The sequence below is a fragment of the Chinchilla lanigera genome, unplaced genomic scaffold (genome assembly GCF_000276665.1).
Source record: "Chinchilla lanigera isolate Chin_1 unplaced genomic scaffold, ChiLan1.0 scaffold00027, whole genome shotgun sequence".
NCBI classification, from domain to species: domain Eukaryota; kingdom Metazoa; phylum Chordata; class Mammalia; order Rodentia; family Chinchillidae; genus Chinchilla; species Chinchilla lanigera.
In genome coordinates, this window is record NW_004955428.1 from 1118865 (window position 1) to 1127840 (window position 8976).

Consider the following 8976-nt stretch of genomic DNA (forward strand, 5'->3'; position numbering starts at 1 on the left):
AAAAAATCTTGTCAAATGTAATACTAGGTCAGTAAGCTTCCCATTACTTAACAGAAATCTGGAAAAAAAATCAGTTTATAAGGAGAAAAGTTTGATTTGAGTTCTCTATTTCAGAGGTTTTTGTCCATGGTGAATTGGGCCCCTCAGTTTTGGTGTTGTAGCAAGGCAGCACATCATGGCAGGGAGCACATGGTGGAACAAGCTACTCACCTTATGGTGGCTAGGAAGCAAAGAGAAAGAAAGAAGAGAACAGCATCCCACAGTCCCTTTCAAGGGCATGCCCCCAGTGATCTAAATGTTCCCACTAGACCCTATTTCTGTGGTTTTTATTTTTTTGTCTCCATTTCTTAAAGGAACCACCTCTCAATGACACCAGGGGCTGAGGACCAAATCTTAGAATATGGGCTTGTGTGTTTGTGTGCAGGGGGTACATTTCAGAGTCAAATTATAGCAAGTACCAATATTTTAAAATTAAAACCACACATTAAAGTATTAATAAAATATACAAAAATGTAGCATAAAAGCTAAACCTAATATATGTAAAATATGTTATTCTTAAAAGAATTGTAAAACTTTAACAGTATTAACATATAATTAACACAATATATTATGTATATTTAAACCATTAAATTGGATGAATCAATATGAATTAAACCTATGAATCCATCACCATAATCAAAATAATGAAAGTATTTTGCTGATGGATATTTAAGTTGTTTCTAGTTTGGGGCTATTAAAAAATAGGCAAAAACCCTCAAATCTCCATCAATTGATGGAAGATGAACAAAATATAACACATGTAAAATATAAAATTTTGTTAGCAATCAAAATTAAAATGTATTAATAGACACCATAAAATGGATCAACCTTGAAAACATTATGCTAATGAAATAAGCTTGGTATAAAAGACCACATGTATGATTCCCTTCATAATATGAATATTCAACTGCGTGTGGTGGCACAAACCTGAAATCCCAGTACTCTGGGAGGCTGAAGCAGGAGGATTGAAATTTGGAGCCCAGACTGAGCAGCTTGGCCTCTGACTCAAAATAAAATGAAAGAGGCTGGGAATGTACTTCAGTGGTAGAGCTCCCCTGGGTTTAATCCACATATTGCATCATCATCATCATCATCATCATCATCATAGTAATGACAAATGACCAGAACAGGCAAATTTATATAGACAGAAAATAGAGAGGCTTGGAAAGTGGGAGGAATGAAGAGTGACTGTTATGTAATTGGTGGGATTTTTGAGGAGAGATGACACTGTTCTAAAATTAAACAACAGTAATGGTTGCACAGCTCTGTGAGTATACGAAAACCCTGAAGCTGTGCACTTTAAAAAAGTGAATTTTATGGAGTGTAAATTACTCCCTGGTAGAAAGCCACTGCTCAAAAGGAAAGAATGACTAGGGTGAGGGAAAAGAGAAAAGAAAGAATGGAAAAATACGAATATATATGTATATATGTATATATATATATATACACACACACACACACACACACACACACAAGATGGCGAAGGTACTACTAATACTAATTTCCATTGCTTCATTGAAAGGAACAGTTAATGTTTAATTGTTTGATCAATCTTACATGCCTATATTTGTTTATTGAGTAACCAATTTGAAGATAATAATATGTAATGGAACAACCATTGTTAATTTCCTATCACCTTGTCTGAAATTCTATATTGCTTTTATTGTTTTTATGTTATTTTATGTATGTCTGTGTGTTTATTAATATGTTTTAGTCCTTTTTTCCTGTTATCTTTAAAATAAAATAAAATTTTTCAAAAGATAAAAATATTATTCCCTGGCAAACTATTATAAAAAATAAATAAAATGGAGAAGTATTTTAAATAAAAAGCCAAACTTGAATATATATTATTATTTGCCTTCAGAACTACATGGTGCACTTTTTATAAAGTAAATAACATTTTCTTGCACTAAAATCTACTGTTTTTAAATAATTCAATTAGCGTTGGTTTCATTTTCCTCAATTAGCAAAAACAGTTAACATGTTTAGACTGATTAGTTTGGTAATATAATCAGCTTATCTAGTATTACCTTCTAGATAAATACCCATAACTTTACAAACAACATATTCAGTCCCCTAGTTATCTATTTTTGTAAAGCTTTTTCAGTAAATAATCTTGGATGTAAAAGTGTACCTTAGAGCGCCAAGAAAACAAAACACAGTAGCAGTAGAATAACAAAAATGTGATAGGATCTGAGTTTTCTACTTGTTTTAACGTTTTCTTTCTAGTTCTTTGAAATAAACATATTCTAGGGAAAAAGGAATTTCTGTTGCCACTCCTGAGAACGTAATGTACAAGGTATGTCTCATACCTGCTTCTGAATGATGGAGCAGGCATCCTGGCACATGCCTGTAATCCTAGCACTTGGGAGGAGGCTGAGGTGGGAAGAATGAGAATTTGAGGTCAGCCTTGGTGACACAGGGAGTTCAAGGCCAGCGTGCACTACATGTGTTATATTGTCCTTGTTGAGAACGAAACAAAACCTGATCTAGCTGGGTGCAGTGGGGCATGCCTATACTCCCGGCATTCTGGGAGGCTGAGTGAAAGAGGATCACAACTTTGAGGCCAGCCTGAGCAATTTGGCAACTTAGTGAGACCCTGTCTCAAAAATAAATAAATAAATAGGTAAAATGGGTTAGGGATATAGCTCAGTACAAAGACCCTGGGCTAAATCCTCAGTATTGAAAACAAACAAACGAAAAAAAAAAAAAAACAAGAGCGGGTATTTCATAAGTGTGACTATAAGCAAGGGTGTAGGATAGAAAGCACATGGAGTTCGATGGGATGGGGGTTGGTATGTAGGGCATAAACGTAGAAAAGAAATGAAAAAGAAAATAAGAGCATACTGCTTAAGAAGGGCTGGGTTAGTGAACTAAAGAAGGATGACTGTGACGCTTCACAAAGATAAACTCCAGGCTCCCGCACCCGCTGACTTCCCTGCTGGCACGCTGGCCTGGATCCAGCTTATCTGCTGGCTGTCAGCTGAGTCCAGAGAGTTTCCGCTACCCTCAGCCAGCTAGTCCACATGCACATTGTTCCTGCAGTGGCTTCCCCATGTTGAATGTCAGGAGAGTCCTGGGCACCTTGCAGCATGGTAAGAATGTTGCAGTCGCCGTAGCGCCTCCTCCAGCTGTGCTGTGCAGTGATGCTGACTTCTTCCTGCGCTCTAATGTGGAGAGACAAAACCCAAAGGGAGGAAGAAGTTAGTAATGTATGCTTCTTCGCTTACCTAGCGGATTATTTGTCTATGGTGTCGCAACACCATTTTACAGATGCTTTGTGGGGCCAGGACTGGGACTGTGCAGGTTATCCTTTCCAGAGTTCTTTGCCAGTTAGTAGTTGGTTAAATTCCTCAATTAGGAGGCCCTAGAGGATAGATTAGGAGGTAAGAGGAGGGGACAAGTGATCTCTTCCTCAGTTTTTTACTGTTGCTGGTTGTGTTGTCCCATTTTTTTCAGTAGCCCCAGAATAAGCCTCCTCACCCGCTCAGAGGAGGCCAGGAAGCAAGCTCCTCCCACAGGCCTGATCCCTAGTCCAAGAGGACTTACTCCAAGATAAGCGCTAACCCCGGTATCTTCTGTTATTTCCTCACACCTAGGGATGGCTGTTGTCTCTGGGCTACCCCAGTGCTCCATTTTCTTCTTTCAGTCCTATAGTACTTGAATAACCAATTCTCTGTATGAAATTTTCCCTGATTTAAAAAAAAAAAACCAACTATTTTTTAGCTGAGGATGATGGTAGATGCCTGTAATCCCAATATTCAGGATACTGAGGCAGGAGGACTGAAGGTTTGAGTGCAGCCTGAGCAATTTAGTTAGACATTGTCTCAAAACAAACAAACAAACAAACAAATAGAAAAAAAATAAAGAGGCTGGGGATGTAGCTCAGTGTGAATGCCCTGGGTTCAATCCCCTGTACAACAACAATAATAGTAACAACCTATTTTTCTTTCTCCCTGACTGGACTCTGGCTAATACAGTACTGCCCTTTGCTAGCTGTAACATGTAGGGATACCCACCTATTCCTTTATAAAGGTATGAAAAGATTACACCAAAAAGAGAAAAAATTGGTGAGTTTTGCTCCTTCGTAAACTCAGCGCATATCATCTTCCTAATGAAATGTTTAAAGTCATCTCATTTAAACATGTCATACTTGTTTTTCAGCATCCTAGCCACCACCCGTAAAACCTCCTATACCAATAAATAGACTGCAATATAAAAGAGAAATAGCTGACAGTCTTTTACATATAGCCTGTAACATGTTTTAAAATTAAGTCGGGCATGGGAGCACATGCCTGTAATCCCAGCATTCTGGACTAAGGCAGGAGGATTGTAAATTGGAGGCCAGCCTGGGCTAACAGAGTTTCCGGTCACCCTGGACGCTGAGTGATCCTGTGACTCAAAAAACAAGTTTAGGTATGATTGCCCCTGCATTTATAGAGCTGAATTCATCTAGTAATACGAAAGTGTGATATATGATAAGTGCTTAAATTTAAATTTATTGCTATAAAACACATTGCCATCAACACACCCACCCGCTCAAAAATTACTCCTGACTTTGAACACACTTATCCCATTGTCTTACCACTTTCAGAAGCCGTTTTGAAAGCCTTCTTTCACGAGTATCTTTACAAGGTATGATCATGAGTATGGTGAATGCTACTGTTCAGGGCTATCCAATGGAAAGGAAGGCTATAAAAAAATTAAGGTGTGTTTTTATCCACCTTATTCACTGGACCTGGCACTATATGACTTCTGGCTCTTACCTAAAGTCAAAATGACCATGAAAAGTAAACATTTCAAATAGATTCAGGGCATGGGGGCAGCTGTGACTATACAGCTAAAGATGCTCATACAAGAGGACTTCCATTTCAGAGAGTAGTAAGAATGATGGGATAAGTGTGTTCAAGGTAACAGTATTTTGAGAGGGATTAATGGCAATATGTCTTTTACTATAATATTTTTTTAAAAAAATTAAACATTCAGTGTAGTTTTTAATCATAGCTCATTTATTTCCATGACATCCCCCAGATCCAAGAGACTACCAAATTTCCATCCTCAATAATTTATTTTAAACCAAAAAACTAAATCTCTTCTACTGATAAGACATTCAACCCCTTGTTTTCAATTTTTAAGTAGTCTCCTTTCACCTATAGAATTTGAAGACCTTCTGTCTACTACATGGCTTCCTCCCTGTCTGCCTAAACTGTATTTAAGTATGCAGAATAAGGCTGATGGATGATAGTTTTCAAATGAGTATTTAAGAAAATCTCATAACTACTGTGCGCCAATTCCGCATTCATTCTCAGTGCCAAATTGGCCCTTCCCTGGCTGGTCTGGGGAATAAAGCTGGACACTCTGCTTTGCCACTGGCCTGTTGTAAAGCTTTGTCAGTAGAGAAAGTATGGGGGATGCTGGAGGAAAAAGGAGTCTCGTTTTCTGGTTACAGTGTGTTCTTGCTGGTTTCTGCAATCATGGGCTGCACCCAGTGAACCTTAGCATATGGCTCCTCTTGCTAGTGGCCAGGTATTTCTCCACAAACAGTGTCCTCCAGCACTCCCGGAAGTGAATTCCAACAGGTTTTACCGGGTGACACCTCAGAAAACTCTGCCATCCAGTGAACTGAGGTTGTGCTATGTCCAATGGTATCCTCTTTGTTATTTAAATTCTATGGGTGCGGCTGCTCCATAAACTGTTGTTCACCTATCCTTTGTAGTCCTTATCTTGTACAGTACTAGCCAAACCCTTACCACCCTGTTTGTGTTAACAATCCTTAACTTATTTCCTTTTCTCTTTCTTTCTCCCTCTTCCTTCTCTTCCTCCTCCTCCTTTTTTTCCCTCCTCTTTCTCCTTCTCTCCTTTTTTTTTTTTTTTTTGTCTTTTTGAGGCAGGGTCTCACCATGCAGTTCAGGCTGGCCTTGAGCTCACTTTTTAGCCCAGGCAATGATCCTCCTGCCTCAGCCTCCCAAGTGCTAGGATTACAGGCGTGTGCCACCACGCCCGGGCCTCTCCCTTATTTTTGTTTTGTTTTTTTTTGTTGTTGTTGGTTTTTTTTCTCCGGTACCGGGAAGGAACTCATGACCTTGCGCTTGCCAGGCAGGCGCTTTGCCACTGAGCTAAATCCCCAGCCCCTCTCTCCCTTATTTTTGTGAGACCAGTTCTCACTATGTAATCCAATCCAGCCTTAAACTCACTATGTATCCCAGGTGGCCTTAAAATTCATGATCCTTCTACTTCATCCTCCTGAATGCTGGAATGATAGACATGTGCCACCATGCCAGCTCTGTACTGTACTTTCTCAGTTCAAATTACTGCATTTTTCTCTCCAGATTGGACAATGATTGATAAATACTCTTGTTTATTTAGCCTCATTCCATCTGGCAGCAATAACTAAGCAAACATGGAGCATCTTCTATATGATATGTGATACTTATCAATTGTATCATAAACATACATTTGAGCAGGAAGGAAAATTATTTCTTTCTTTATTTATTTAATGTTTCTGGGTATTGAACGTAGGGCCATCACCCTGAGCTACATTCCCATCCCTTTTATATTATTGTTTTATTATTATTATTATTTTATTTTCCCAGTACCGGGAATCTAACTCATGACCTTGTGCTTGCCAGGCAGGCGCTTTGCCACTGAGCTAAATCTATATTATTGTTTAAAAATTTTGTTTGTTTTGTTTTGTTTTGTTTTTCTTTTGTTTGTTTTAAAATTTTGAAACAAGGTCTCACCAAGTGGCTAAATCACCCAGACTGGGTTTCAACTTGCAATCCTCCTGTCTCAGCCTTCCACAGTACTGAGCATACAGATATCCACCACCATGCCTGGCTGGAAGTAAAATTTCTTAAATGCTTGATTGATGCTGATGTAAGTTTTTAGCCTTTGATAACAAATTTCTAACATTTCCTTTAATTTTGTTTTTTTTCCATTTGTCCCTCCTCCCTTTTCTTTGCAGTACTACATACAGATTGAACTCAAGGCCTCACATGTGCTAGGCAAGGACCCTCCTGCTGAGATACATCCCTTGCTGTTGGAGACCACTACAAAGTGGCTCTGAGCAGGATTTAACTGGCTTTCTATGTTCACTTGTGAATCTGTCCAAGGCCTAGGCTCCTTATCTGGAGATGGCAGACTCATAGTAAGTGAACCTCTGTGAGTCACTAATCCCTACTAGAACCTGTAGTGGTGGATGAAGCCAGAAAACCTCAAAGGACAAGACAAGATCACAGCCAAGGACACCTCGATTAGATCTCAACTACATGAAAACTATAGCCTCAGGCATCTCATTCTTCAGTGGATTAACTTCATACCTTACGTAGAGAAGTCCTTGAGTGGTTCTGCCCTTCTTGAGTACTCCCCTCCCTTCTTCTGATAACCAAATAAATATGGCCTACCCAGAGAAGGTCTTGGTCTTATCCCTGAGAGAATTATGAATTATGTGAGAGGGCTTTGATTCTCTTGGGGCCCTGAAATCATTCCATTTGCCTCTTTTTGTTTAGCCTTCACCGTGCACTCATTCAGGAAATTGCAGACCTGATCAGCCTGCAATAACTAAGGGATATTATTAACCCCATACCTTGCCCTATTATCTCTATTTTAAATATGAGAAGAAAATATGAGAAACTGCCATTAGGTTGACTGGACAGAACATTTGCCAAGGCTTAGCTGGCCCCAAAGTGCATCTATTATGCTCTCTGTTTTTTTCCGGTACTGAGAATGGAACTTACGACCTTGCGCTTGCCAGGCAGGCGCTGTGCCGCTGAGCTAAATCCCCAGCCCCATCTACTATGCTCTCTGAATACTAGTGTATATACATAATATTTCAAAAAGACCTCTCAAAGTGTTTTGTTTATATTTCTACTTTGAGGTTTAAGAAATGGTTTAGAAAAAAATAATCATGCAGAGCCCAGGAGCAAAATAATTATTACTGAACATTGGAGTTCATAAGGACTTTTCTTTTCAGGCAGGGTCTCACTATGTTACCCACACTAACCTCAAAGTTGCTGTCGTCTTGCCTCAGCCTCAGCACGCAGGATTATAGGCACACATCACCACATCCAGGTAGGACTTTTTTAAGTACTAAATCTACCCATGCTGGAGCTCTTCTTACTTCATCTGGTCAGTAATGTGTGTCCAATTAGATGAGGAGGACTGGGACTGTAGTTCCATCAGCTTTATTTGCCTTCAATCCAACTCTGTTCTGCAGTGAGAAGCCCAGGTCGTATTCCTAATAGAGCCAGTGACCATTTAGGACTAGTTTTATTTTCCTAAGAAATATATAAACCAGATATAACAAGGAGTCTTTTTAAATTTTATTTTATTTTTTATTTTTGTCTTTTTGAGACAGGGTCTCACTATGCAATTCAGGCTGGCCTTGAGCTCACTTTGTAGCCCAGGCTGGTCTTGCACTCACACGATCCTCCTGCCTCGGCCTCGGGGATTACAGGCGTGAGCCACCAGGCCCGGCTATCTTTTTTTTATTTTAAAGAGAATAATAAGAACGATATCAAAATACCAGCAACGTAGACAAAAATAAAACAAAGCAAAAACAATAAACATGATACAGGGTTTCAGAGCGAAATGATAGGAATTAGCAGTGGCTGTTATATTATATATTGTTATCTTCAACTAAGTTGCTCAGACTACCAGATGTAAGAATGCAAGATTGATCAAACCATCAAAGAGAATAAAAAATAAAAACAAACAAAACCAAAACATTAGAAAGGATACAGAGTTTAGCTAGACAAGATGGTAGGAATTCACCAATGGTTATTATCTTGCATATTGTTGTCTTCAAATTAGTTGTTCATATTACCAGATATAAGCATGCAAAATTGGTCAAAAAGAAAAAAAAAATAGGCATTAACTGTTCCTTTCAATAAACCACTAGAATTGAGCAGTGCAGTTATCCCAGATATATATATATAT